Consider the following 11,339-nt stretch of genomic DNA (forward strand, 5'->3'; position numbering starts at 1 on the left):
AAATCTTGAAAGTGGCCAAAGAAAAAGTGACACTTACTTATAGGCAGGGGTCAGCAAACTATGGCCCATGCACCAAATCTCACTGTCTGTTTTGGTAAATAAAGTTTTATTGAAACATAACTATAACTATCCCTTTATGTATTGTGTATAACTGCTTTAGTGTCACAATGGCAGAGTTAAGTAGCTGTGAGAAAGCCATATGGCCTGCAAAGCCAAAAATATTTAATATCTGGCCCTACACAGAAAAATGCTGCTGACCCCTGTTATGGGAAACAGAAATTTGAATGACTCCAGATTTCTTGTCAGCAATCATGGAGGCCAAAAAGAAGTGAACTAACATTTTTTAGGCAGTGAAAGAAAAAACTCAACCCAAGATTCTATATATAGCAAAAAAAATACCCTTCAGGAATGAAGGAGAAATAAATCCAATATCGGATGAAGAAAAACTAAGACAATTAGTTGCCAGCAGACCTGCTTTAAAAAACTGCTAAAAGAAGTTCTTCAGATAGAAGGGAAATTACATAACAGAAGGAAAATTGCAACAACAGTATTGAAGGAAGAGCAACAGAAATGGTAAACATCTGGGTAAATATAAAAGACTATTTTCCTCTCGAGTTCTTTAAAAATCTTTTGATGGTTGAAAGCAAAAATCGTAACACTCTCTAGAGGGGTTTTCAATGTATATAGCTGTAATATATTTAACATAAAACAAAATATAAATCGAGGAGAAAAAGGACCTATAAGGTGGCAGGATTTCTATAGTCTACCTGAAATGGTAAAATATTGATTATAAGTAGATTGATTCTAAGAATTATACTGTAATCCATAGAGCAACCACTAAAAAAACTGTACAAAAAGTATAGTCAAAAAACACAATAGATAAAATAGAACATGAAAAAATCTCAAATAACACAAAAGAAGGCAGGAAAGTGAAAACAAAAGGACAAAAACATAAGAAATAAACAAAAAACAAATAATAAAGCACACCAATAAGTATATTAAATATAAACTGTTTAAATGCACAAATTAAAAGACAAGAGATTTTCAGAACAGATAATAAAAAATATGACCCACCTATATACTGTTTACAAAAACTCACCTCAGTTATAACAGTATGGGCAGATTAAAATTTAAAGGATGGAAGAAGATATACTATGTAAACACTAGGGAAAATAAAGTTTCAGTGACTATATTACTATCAGAAAAAGTAGATTCAGAGCAAAGAAAATTATCAGGGATAAAGAGAAACATTACATAATGATAAAAGATCAATTCACCAAGAAGACATAACCCCAAATGTGTATGCACCTAACAAGAGAGCTTCAAAATATATGAAGCAAAACCCGAAAGAACTGAAGGGGAAAATAGACCAATCAACAACTGCAAATGGAGACTTCAATACTATTCTCTAACTAATAAATAGAATGAGTAGACAGAAAATCAACAAGGACACTAATAAAAACTGAATAACATCAGCCAACAGAATCTAATTGATATTTAGAGAGCATTCCACCCAACAACAACAGAATATACATTCTTTTTAAGTGTACATGGAATATTCACCAAAAAAGACGATATGTTGGGTCATAAGACAAACCTTAAAATGTAAAAGAATTGAAATAAAACAAAGCGTGTTCCCTGATGGCAATGGATTTAAACCAGAAATCAATAACCGGACCATAACAGAAACATCTTCAATACTTGGAAGTTAAAAAGAAAACTGTTCTAAATAATCCACAGGTGGATCCATAGGTGAATCCAGAGAAAGTCTCAATAGGAATTGGAAAATATTTTCAATTAAATAAATGTTTAAAATACAGCATATCAAAATCTGTAGGATGAAGCTAAAGCAATACTTAAAGAGAAATTCATAGTATTAAATAAATGCTTAGAGTAGAAAAAAGTTCTCAAGTCAATAATACAAGCCTCTATCCTAAGAAACTAGAAAAGTCAGAGCAAATTAAACCAAAGTAGGCCAAACGAGGGAGATAATAAATGTAAACATGACTTGCAAATGAAACTGAAAACAGAAAAACAACAGAGAAAATCATTGAAACCAAAAGCTGGTTGTTTTGAAGATAATAAAAATAATAAACCTCTTGCAAACTTGACAAAGAAGACAAAAATTACCTATATCAGGAATCAAAGAAGAAATAGATAACCTGAATTGTTCTCTAACTACTAAATAAATTGAATTGGTAGTTTAAAACCTTCTGAAAAAGAATTCTCTAGACCTAGATGGTTTTGCTGGCAAATTCTACCAAACATTTAAAGATGAAATGATATTGATTCTACACAATCTCTTCCTGAAAAGAGAAGAGGAGATACCACTCTTCAACTTATTTTATGAGACTAGCATCACCTTGATACCAAAACCAGGCAGAGATAGTACCACAAAGAAAACTACGAATCAATATCCCTCAGGGACATAGATGCAAAAATCCTCAATAGAATATTAGCAAGTCAAATTCAGCAACATATAAAATGGATAATATACCATAAACAAATGAATTTTATCCTCGGAATGTAAAGCTGGTTCAATATCCATAAATCAATGTAATCCACCATATTAACAATTTAAAAAAGAAAAACCATATGATAATATCAATTGATGCAGAAATAGCATTTGAAAAAATTCAACATTCATTCATGAAAAAAAAGTCTCAGCAAAATAGGAATAGAAGGGAACTTCCTCTTCCTGATGAAGGGCATTTATAAAAACCTACAATTAACATCATACTTAATGGTGAAAACCTGAAAGCTTTCCCTCTAAGACTGGGAACTACACAAGGACTCTCACACCTATAGCATTATATGGAAGCTTTTTAGCCCTTGCAATAAAGCAAGAAAAAGAAATAAAAGTCATATAAATTGGAAAGGAAGGAGTAAAACTGTCACTATTTTCACACACCATGATTGTCTACATAAAAAATCCCAAGAAATATATCCCCAAAATTAACACTCTTAAACCTCACATGGGCTTAGCCTGGTCACAGGTACAAGGTCAATACGTAAAAATCAATTGTATTCCTATACACTAGCAATGAACAACTGGAAACCAAAAAAATTTTTGAATACAATTTACAATAGTTCCAAAACTTTGAAATATTGCATTAGCCAAAAAGTTTATTCTGGTTTTTCCTTAAGATGTTAAGGAAAAACCCAAATGAACTTTTTGGCCAACTCAATACTTAGGTAAAAATCTAACAAATTTTTACAGGATCTGTATGCTGCAAACTACAAAATACTGGTGAAAGAAATCAAAGCAGACCTAAATAAATGGAGATACACATCACAGTCATGGATGAGAAGACTCAACATAGGAAAGATTTAAATTCTCTGCAAAGGGATGTATAAATTTAATGCAGTATCAATCAAAATCCAGCAGGAATTTTTGTAGCTATAGACAAGCTGATTCATAAATTTATATCAAAAGCAAAGAACTAGAATAGACAAAACAATCTGGAAAAAGAAAAATCACATTAGAGGAATTAAACTACATGCTTTAAAGACATTATAAACCTACAGTAATCAAGACAGTGTGGTATTGATGAAACAATAGACATATGGATCGATGGACAGAATATAAAGTCCAGAAAGAAACCCTCATTGATTTTGATAAAGGTGCAAAGGCACTTCAATGGAGAAAGGACAGTTTTCAACAAGTGGTGTTGTAACAATTGGTTATCCATATGCAAAAAAAAAAAATAGGACACTTGACCTAAACCTTTATATAAAAATTAACTCAAAACGGATCATAATCTAAGTTAAATACATAAAATCATACAATTTTTAGAAAGGAACACAGTGGGGAAATAATTGTGACCTGGAGCTAGGCAAAGATTTCCTAAACAAAACACCAAAAGTAAGATGCAGTTTAAAAATGATAAACTGGACTTCACTGAAATTTCAAAACTTTTGCTCTGTGAAAGGCACTCTTAGGATAATGAAACGTCAAGGTACAAACTGGTAAAACAAAAATTGTCAAATCGCATTTATGACTCAAAAAACGCAATTAAAAATGGGCAAAAAAATTGAACTGAAGCATTGCTAAAGAGGATATAGAAATGGCAAATAAGCACATGAAAAGCTGTTAACATCATTAGCCAGTAGAGAAACACAAATTAAAACTACAATGAAAGACCAACACACATCTAGTAGAATAACTAAAAAATAAATAAAAATTTAAAAATAAAACCCCAAACAATAAGAATGGTTTATCTGTTTCTTATAAGGTTAATCAAACATCTACCATATGACACAACAATCTCACTCCTGGGTATTTACCCTAGAGAAATAAAAACTTATGTTCACACAAATACGTATGCACAAAAGTTTGTAGCAACTCTGATCATAATCAACAAACATGAGTTTATTCAGTGAATGGGTAAAAACAACAGTGGTTCATCCACACAGTGGAATCCTACTGAGCAGAACGACTTGGATGAATCATAAGACATTACACAGAATGAAAGAAGCCAGTCTCAAAGCTTCCATACTGTATAATTCCATTTGTAAGACATTGTGAAAAAGACAAAACTATGGCAACGGAGCACAGATCAGTGGTTGTCGGGGTTTCAGGGTGGGGTAAAGGTGTAACTACAATAAAAATACCAACCAGGGCTTGCTTTTAGGTCTGGACAATCATTCTAAAGTTCATTAGAAAAATAAATAAGTAAGAGCTGCCAAGGACATTCTGAAAAAGATAAGTAATAAAGGTGGATTTGCTCTATGAAAATGAAAATGTGTCATAATTTGGAGTGTAACAGTATGAGTAAACAGACAAATCACTGAAAAAGTATAGACCATCCCAAAATAGATCCAAATATAACTGGGAATTTAGTATATGGCAGAGAGGGGACGTGCCCATCAACAGGTTAAAAAGTGGATTAATTCAATAAATAGTTTGGGGACACTTGAGTATCTCTGTGGGGAAGAAAGAACTGTATACTGACTCTATTCCTTCTACCTTAATAAATTCCAAATCAATGAAAGATTTAAAGTAAGAACAAAATGAAACAATTAAAGTACTAGAATAAGTTTTTTTGTAATTTTAGAGTAAAAAAAAAAAAGCTTTTTTCACTATGTCACACACTTTGGAAGCCATAAAAGAAAAGACTAATAAATTGGACTATTTAAATGTTTGGGGTGGGGGGAACTTTCCAGAACACTCGGTGAAAAGACAGAGGAGCAGCGGCTGCCCGAGCTGCGCACGGCAACCTGCTCCTTCCCGCTCCCCCACACCAGCATCAGTGGCCTGCTCACCAACTGTAGGAAATGGTGAAAGAAATCATTTATTATGATGTTTTGGGGGTCAAATCCAATGCCACCCAAGAAGAACTGAAAAAGGTTTACAGGAAACTGGCCTTGAAGTACCACCCTGGTCAGAATCCAAATGAAGGAGAGAAGTTTAAACAGATTTCTCAAGCTTAGGAAGTGCACTCTGATGCAAAGAAAAGGGACTTATATGACAAAGGAGGAGAGCAGGCAATTAAAGAAGGTGAAGCAGGTGTCGGTTTTGGCTCCCCCATGGACATCTTTGATATGTTTTTTGGAGGAGGAGGCAGGATACAGAGAGAAAGGAGAGGTAAAAATGTTGCGCATCAACTCACAGTAACCTTAGAAGATTTATAGAATGGTGCGACAAGAAAACTAGCTCTGCAAAAGAATGTGACTCGTGACAAATGTGAAGACCGAGGTGGTAAGTAAGGAGCAGTAGAGTGCTGTCCCAATTGCCGAGGTACTGGAATGCAAATAATAATTCATCAAATAGGACCTGAAATGGTTCAGCAGATTCAGTCTGTCTGCATGGAGTGCCAGGGCCATGGAGAGCAGATCAGTCCTAGAGACAGATGTAAAAGCTGCAACTGAAGGAAGATAGTTCAAGAGAAGAAAATTCTAGAAGTTCATGTTGACATAGGCTTGAAAGATGGCCAGAAGATAACATTCCATGGTGAAGGAGACCAAGAACCAGGACTGGAGCCAGGAGATACTATCATCGTTTTAGATCAGAAGGACCATTCTGTTTTTACTCAACAAGGAGAAGACCTTTTCATGTGTATGGACATACAGCTGGTTGAGGCATTGTGTGGCTTCCAAAAGCCAATATCTACTCTTGACAACCAAACCACAGTCATCACTTCTCATCCAGGTCAGATTGTCAAGCATGGAGGTATCAAGTGTGTGCTAAATGAAGTCATGCCAATTTATCGTAGACCATATGAATAAGGTCGCCTAATCATTGAATTTAAGGTAAACTTTCCTGAGAATGGCTTTCTCTCCCGTGATAAACTCTCTTTGCTGGAAAAACTCCTACCTGAGAGGAAGGAAGTAGAAGAGACTGACGAAAGGGAGCAGGTAGAACAAGTGGACTTTGATCCGAATCAGGAAAGACAGCGCCATTGCAATGGAGAAGCATACGAGAATGATGAACATCATCTCCGGGGTGGTGTCCAGTGTCAGACCTCCTAATGGGGCCAGTGAATAACACTCACTGCTGGCATTTTATTTGCAGTAGTGATTGAGTGAAGGACTATAATCATAATATGCTCACTACTTGCTACTGTTTGTTTTAATATTCAACTATAGTAGTGTTTTAAAAGTTAAATGGAGAATAAACTCGAATATAAAAGCTCAAAAAATGTTTTTTGAACAGGTAGAATACAAAGGTTTTTAATCAAATAAAAACTTAGAAATTATTTAAGATACATATTACAGAAAAAAGGGCTAATTTCTGTAATATATAAAGAGCTTCTCCTAACCAATAAGAAAAAGACCAACAATCTAATACAAAATTTTATAAATATGTGAATACATAGTTCATAGAAAAAGAAAATACATTCAACTTTCTTCATAAGATAAATGCAAAGTAAAACTATGGGATAACTCCTTGTATATGCCAGAACCACATGAATAAAACAGTACAATAGTATAATGTTTAGGTAAGAATGTGAGGAAACAGACACCTTCATATGATGTTGCTTGGAATGTAATTTAATTCAGCATTTATCTATCGGCAGAGTGTTGATTAAATCAAGTGTGGTACGTTCATTCTGTTGACTACCAGCTCCCAACTCAAGTCTTTTCCTTGCTGTCGTAAAGGAAAGCTTCTCCCCTGGAGTTCCACAGGGACACTTGCTCCATCAGGTCTTTGCTCGTGGATCACACTCTCAGTGGGTCTTTCCTAATCTCCCAATTTAAAATTGCACCCACTTCCTATGCCTTTTTTTTCTGCTTTATTTTTCTTAATGATGCACACCACCATCCGACATACTATATACATTTTTTCATCATTTACTGTCCATCTCTCCTCTCCAGAATGTGTATCAGAAAGGGCTACTCTGTCTTTGGCACCTAGAACGATGCTAGGCACACAGTAGCTGCTCAATAATACTACTTACTAAGAATGAGGCAGCTCTTTACGTACTAATGGAAACCAATCTAATACAAGTTATAGTGTTACATTGAAAAAGCAAGATGCAATATGTGTATAAAGTATGCTACATTTGCGCAAGAGAAAAGAAAGGAAAAAGTGTCCATCACTGGAAGGATGGATGAGAAATTGTAACATGTTGGCCTCTGGGGAGCTGATTGGGTGAGGCAGGGTGGGAAGTGGGGAAGGGAGACTTACTTTTTCCTGTATAGCTTTTCTACCTTCTCAATTCTTTACCCTGTATTATTCCTTCAAAGTTTGCATAATTTATAGTTTAAAAATATATAACAATATGGGACCTCCCTGGTGGTCCAGTGGCTGAGACTTTGCCTTCCAATGCGGGGCGGGGTGGTGGTGGTGGTGGTGCATGTTTGATCCCTAGTCGGGGAGCTGAGATTCCCACATGCCTCATGGCCAAGAAGCCAAGACATAAAACAGAAGCAATGTTGTAACAAATTCAATAAAGACTTTAAAAATGGTCCACATCCAAAAAAAAAAAAAAGTCTTTAATAAAAAAATACATAACGGGGCTTCCCTGGTGGCGCAGTGGTTGAGAGTCCACCTGCCGATGCAGGGGACACGGGTTCGTGCCCCAGTCCGGGAAGATCCCACATGCCGCGGAGCGGCTGGGCCCGTGAGCCATGGCCGCTGAGCCTGCGCGTCCGGAGCCTGTGCTCCGCAACGGGAGAGGCCACAGCAGTGAGAGGCCCGCGTACCACGAAAGAAAAAAAAAAAAATAACAATCTTAAAAATATGAAAGTCCTCTAACCTATAATACCACTTCTAGAAATTTATCCTAAGTACATAAAACCTGTTCAAGGATAATCATTGAAGTATGGATAGAAAAAAATCTGGAAACAACATAACTAGGTTATGTTGTAGGTTAAGTCCCTGCAAGGAACTACTGTACAGCTGTTAAAATATATTTATCTGGTTGATTTAAAGTTCACAGTATATTGCTGGTTAAAAATGATACCTTTTTAGAGTGTGTGAGAAAATGTGTGTGTGTTCACTGGATTTACGGGGGACTTCTACTATCTATACGTTTTTATACTGGTTGCATTTTTATAATAAATTACTTTTGAGATCCAAACAAAGACAATGAAAAAAATAAGGCGACTTCTTCAACAGAAAATTGTATAAGATGAAACATGCAAAATAAGTTGTTTCTCTTTATAATTATTTTAAATGTTTCTTTAAATTTCCAAGCTGCATTAAAAAAAAAAAAACAATGGCAATGAAAATATTTTCACGTTGGAGAAAATACAATGTCTCTTTCACTCACACCTTGCAGTAATGAAGGCCATGCTCTTTTTTCTTTTTTTTTTTTTTTTTGGTAGTACGCGGGCCTCTCACTGTTGTGGCCTCTCCCGTTGCGGAGCACAGGCTCCGGACGCGTAGGCCCAGCGGCCATGGCTCACGGGCCCAGCCGCTCCGTGGCATGTGGGATCTTCCCGGACCGGGGCACGAATCCACGTCCCCCGCATCGGCAGGCGGACTCTCAACCACTGCGCCACCAGGGAAGCCCCAGGCCATGCTCTTTAACCAAGAAAGAAAGTGCTCTTGCCATGATCTCAGCTATTAATTTTGGGCATAAGACAGCAAGAAATCAAGTAATAATGAGTGTGGTTATAATAGTTAACATTTACCTCATGTTTAATTTGTGCCAGGAACTGCTCTAAATAAGTGCTTTTATGTGCAGGAACTCATAGAATGCCCCCAACAGCACCAAGAGGGGGGAGACAAGGATACACCCCACTCACAGACGAGGAAAATGAGACAGAGTTTGTTCAAAGTCACCCTAGTCACCTCCAGCACCTGGGTACCCTTCTCCCTGGGCCTCAACCCCTGCACTGCCATTACTTGTTAATTTGTCCACCTCCTCAGATGATGCAAATTTTCAGACTCATTCAACTGTGGATTTCCAGCCTAGCACAGTTCAGAAACACAGCATATGTTATTGAACCTTTGTTTATTGAATCCATGTGAACGACAAACAAAGAAAAAGGTCCCAACCAGGGCAGCCCAGCACCCGAGAGGTGCTACCTGCAGGGCTCCTGTTGAGAGGAAAGACCCTCATGAGGGACTCCCAGGGGAGAAGTCCAACCTGGGCTCTAACTAGGAAACAGATGAAGTACCCCAACTCCTTCCAATTTATAGCATGTGCTTTTGCACAACTACAAATCTTATAAGTGCAGATATCAGAGGTGCATATTTCATTACTTTCGGCATGGCGTATTTATAATTTAGCAGTGCGTAAAAATTTATAAAGGCAAAACTAGTGGTTGGTTAATGACGGTTACCGTGGCAGCCCATATTTAGTGTATTTTTCATGTCACGGAAATCTGGCCTGGAACAGAGTGCCACATTCATAAAACAGGTGATGAAAAGGGGGAGACATGGGCCAGGGGTTTTGTGACAAAACGCTCCTAGACTCACAAAGGCTGTCCCTCTACTGTCAGTGAGAGGCGAGCTGCTCCAAAAAGGACACGTGAGAGCAGATGCAGAAGGGTCAGAGGCATCTCTCGATGAGCCAGATGCATGGGAGCCCACTGCCAGCCCAGCTTCAAAGAGCAAAGCTTTCTGATGGAGAATAGTTAAGACGAGAGACCCCCAAGAGAAAGCGGTCGATGCTACTGCTGTATTGACAAATGTATAATTTTATCTTGGAAAAAGAAATCCTCTGCCTTTCCAAAAGTGAGTCCTAAAATGGCTGCCTTTCAAGGACCAGCGTCCTAATTGAGTTTTTATTCATCAGTGGCTACAGATGAGCCAGAGCAGGTCCTGGAAGTTTATCCCCGAAGCCATGGTCTGGTCTCACAGCTCATCAATTCTAGGCATTGGATGACATGGCGCCAGGCCCAGGGGCCGGGAAAGCCTGCAGCCCGGCCCCATTACAGAGCTCAGAACAGCTCAGCTCCGGGTAGGGCTGGGAAGGCGGAGGCCTGATGCTGCAGGAGGTGACAGCTGGCTGGGCGGGGGCCAAGGGGAATGACGGCTTTGCAGCAGAGATCCCAGGAGCATCCCTCCTGCCCCCCCGCATCCATCGTCCCTGCCCTGCCCTCCAAAGATAATAAAGAGCTTTGGCTTTTCCTGTCCTATCCACACTGTGGGGAAGAGGTGAGGGGACTTCCGCGCAGGTGTCATTAAATCTATCCAGAGGTTAAGCACTGCCAAGCTCTGCTCAGGCCACCCCAGGGTCAGGCAGAGCCCAAAGCACTGCCTGTCCAGAGGCTGAGAGGGATTCTCCCCAGGCTCCACCTGGCAACCCCCCTACGGTCACCAACAAGGGCTGAGAAACCATAAGACCCCTCGTACTCCCCAAACACAAAGTCAAGGGATTTGATAAACAGAGTCATCTATTTTCACTTAGTACAACAATTAAAGCAGATCCATATTTTCAAACCATCACCCTAAACAAGTCAAACCACACTATAAATCAAAAAGGAATAATTAAAACCTACAGTTCTCACAATACCACAGAGTAAGGCAATCACAAGGCACTTCTAATGAGCAATTTATGTAATTAAAAAAGTCAGACCCATAATATGCAAAGAACACTTCAGTGAATTACTGCCAGGGACTCTGTGCCCTTTGATCCTTGTGCCTGGCCTCTGCTGCTGTGACTTCTCAGTCACCCTCTCCTTGTATTTCCGGGCGCCTGGAAAATAGCCACAGAAGATTTTCTTCATAAGCTCAGACTGTGCCTCATACTTAGAAAGCACCTTTAATACCAACTTGCATAAAGGAAGGTGGGTAATTGCTGCTAGCCTCCAATGTGAGCGCTGTATCTCATCTATGATACGCAATTTAGAAGCTATATTCTAGTAAGAGAATTTTATGACTTGCTGTCACGATAAATAAAAGTTTACGGCATAATGGAATTAATATTTACTTTGAGTGCAAC

The 11,339-nt window shown here is 38.2% G+C and overlaps 1 pseudogene; it reads left to right on the top strand.

The window, feature by feature from the left end:
* The first annotated feature begins 2,883 nt into the window (after nt 1–2,883).
* LOC149750842 (dnaJ homolog subfamily A member 1 pseudogene) lies at nt 2,884–6,936 on the top strand (annotated as a pseudogene).
* Nucleotides 6,937–11,339: the final 4,403 nt, after the last annotated feature.

The sequence above is a fragment of the Delphinapterus leucas genome, chromosome 1, assembly GCF_059928025.1.
Source record: "Delphinapterus leucas isolate spDelLeu-1000000601 "Yukka" chromosome 1, BTC_Dleu_Yukka2, whole genome shotgun sequence".
In the NCBI taxonomy this organism is placed as follows: domain Eukaryota; kingdom Metazoa; phylum Chordata; class Mammalia; order Artiodactyla; family Monodontidae; genus Delphinapterus; species Delphinapterus leucas.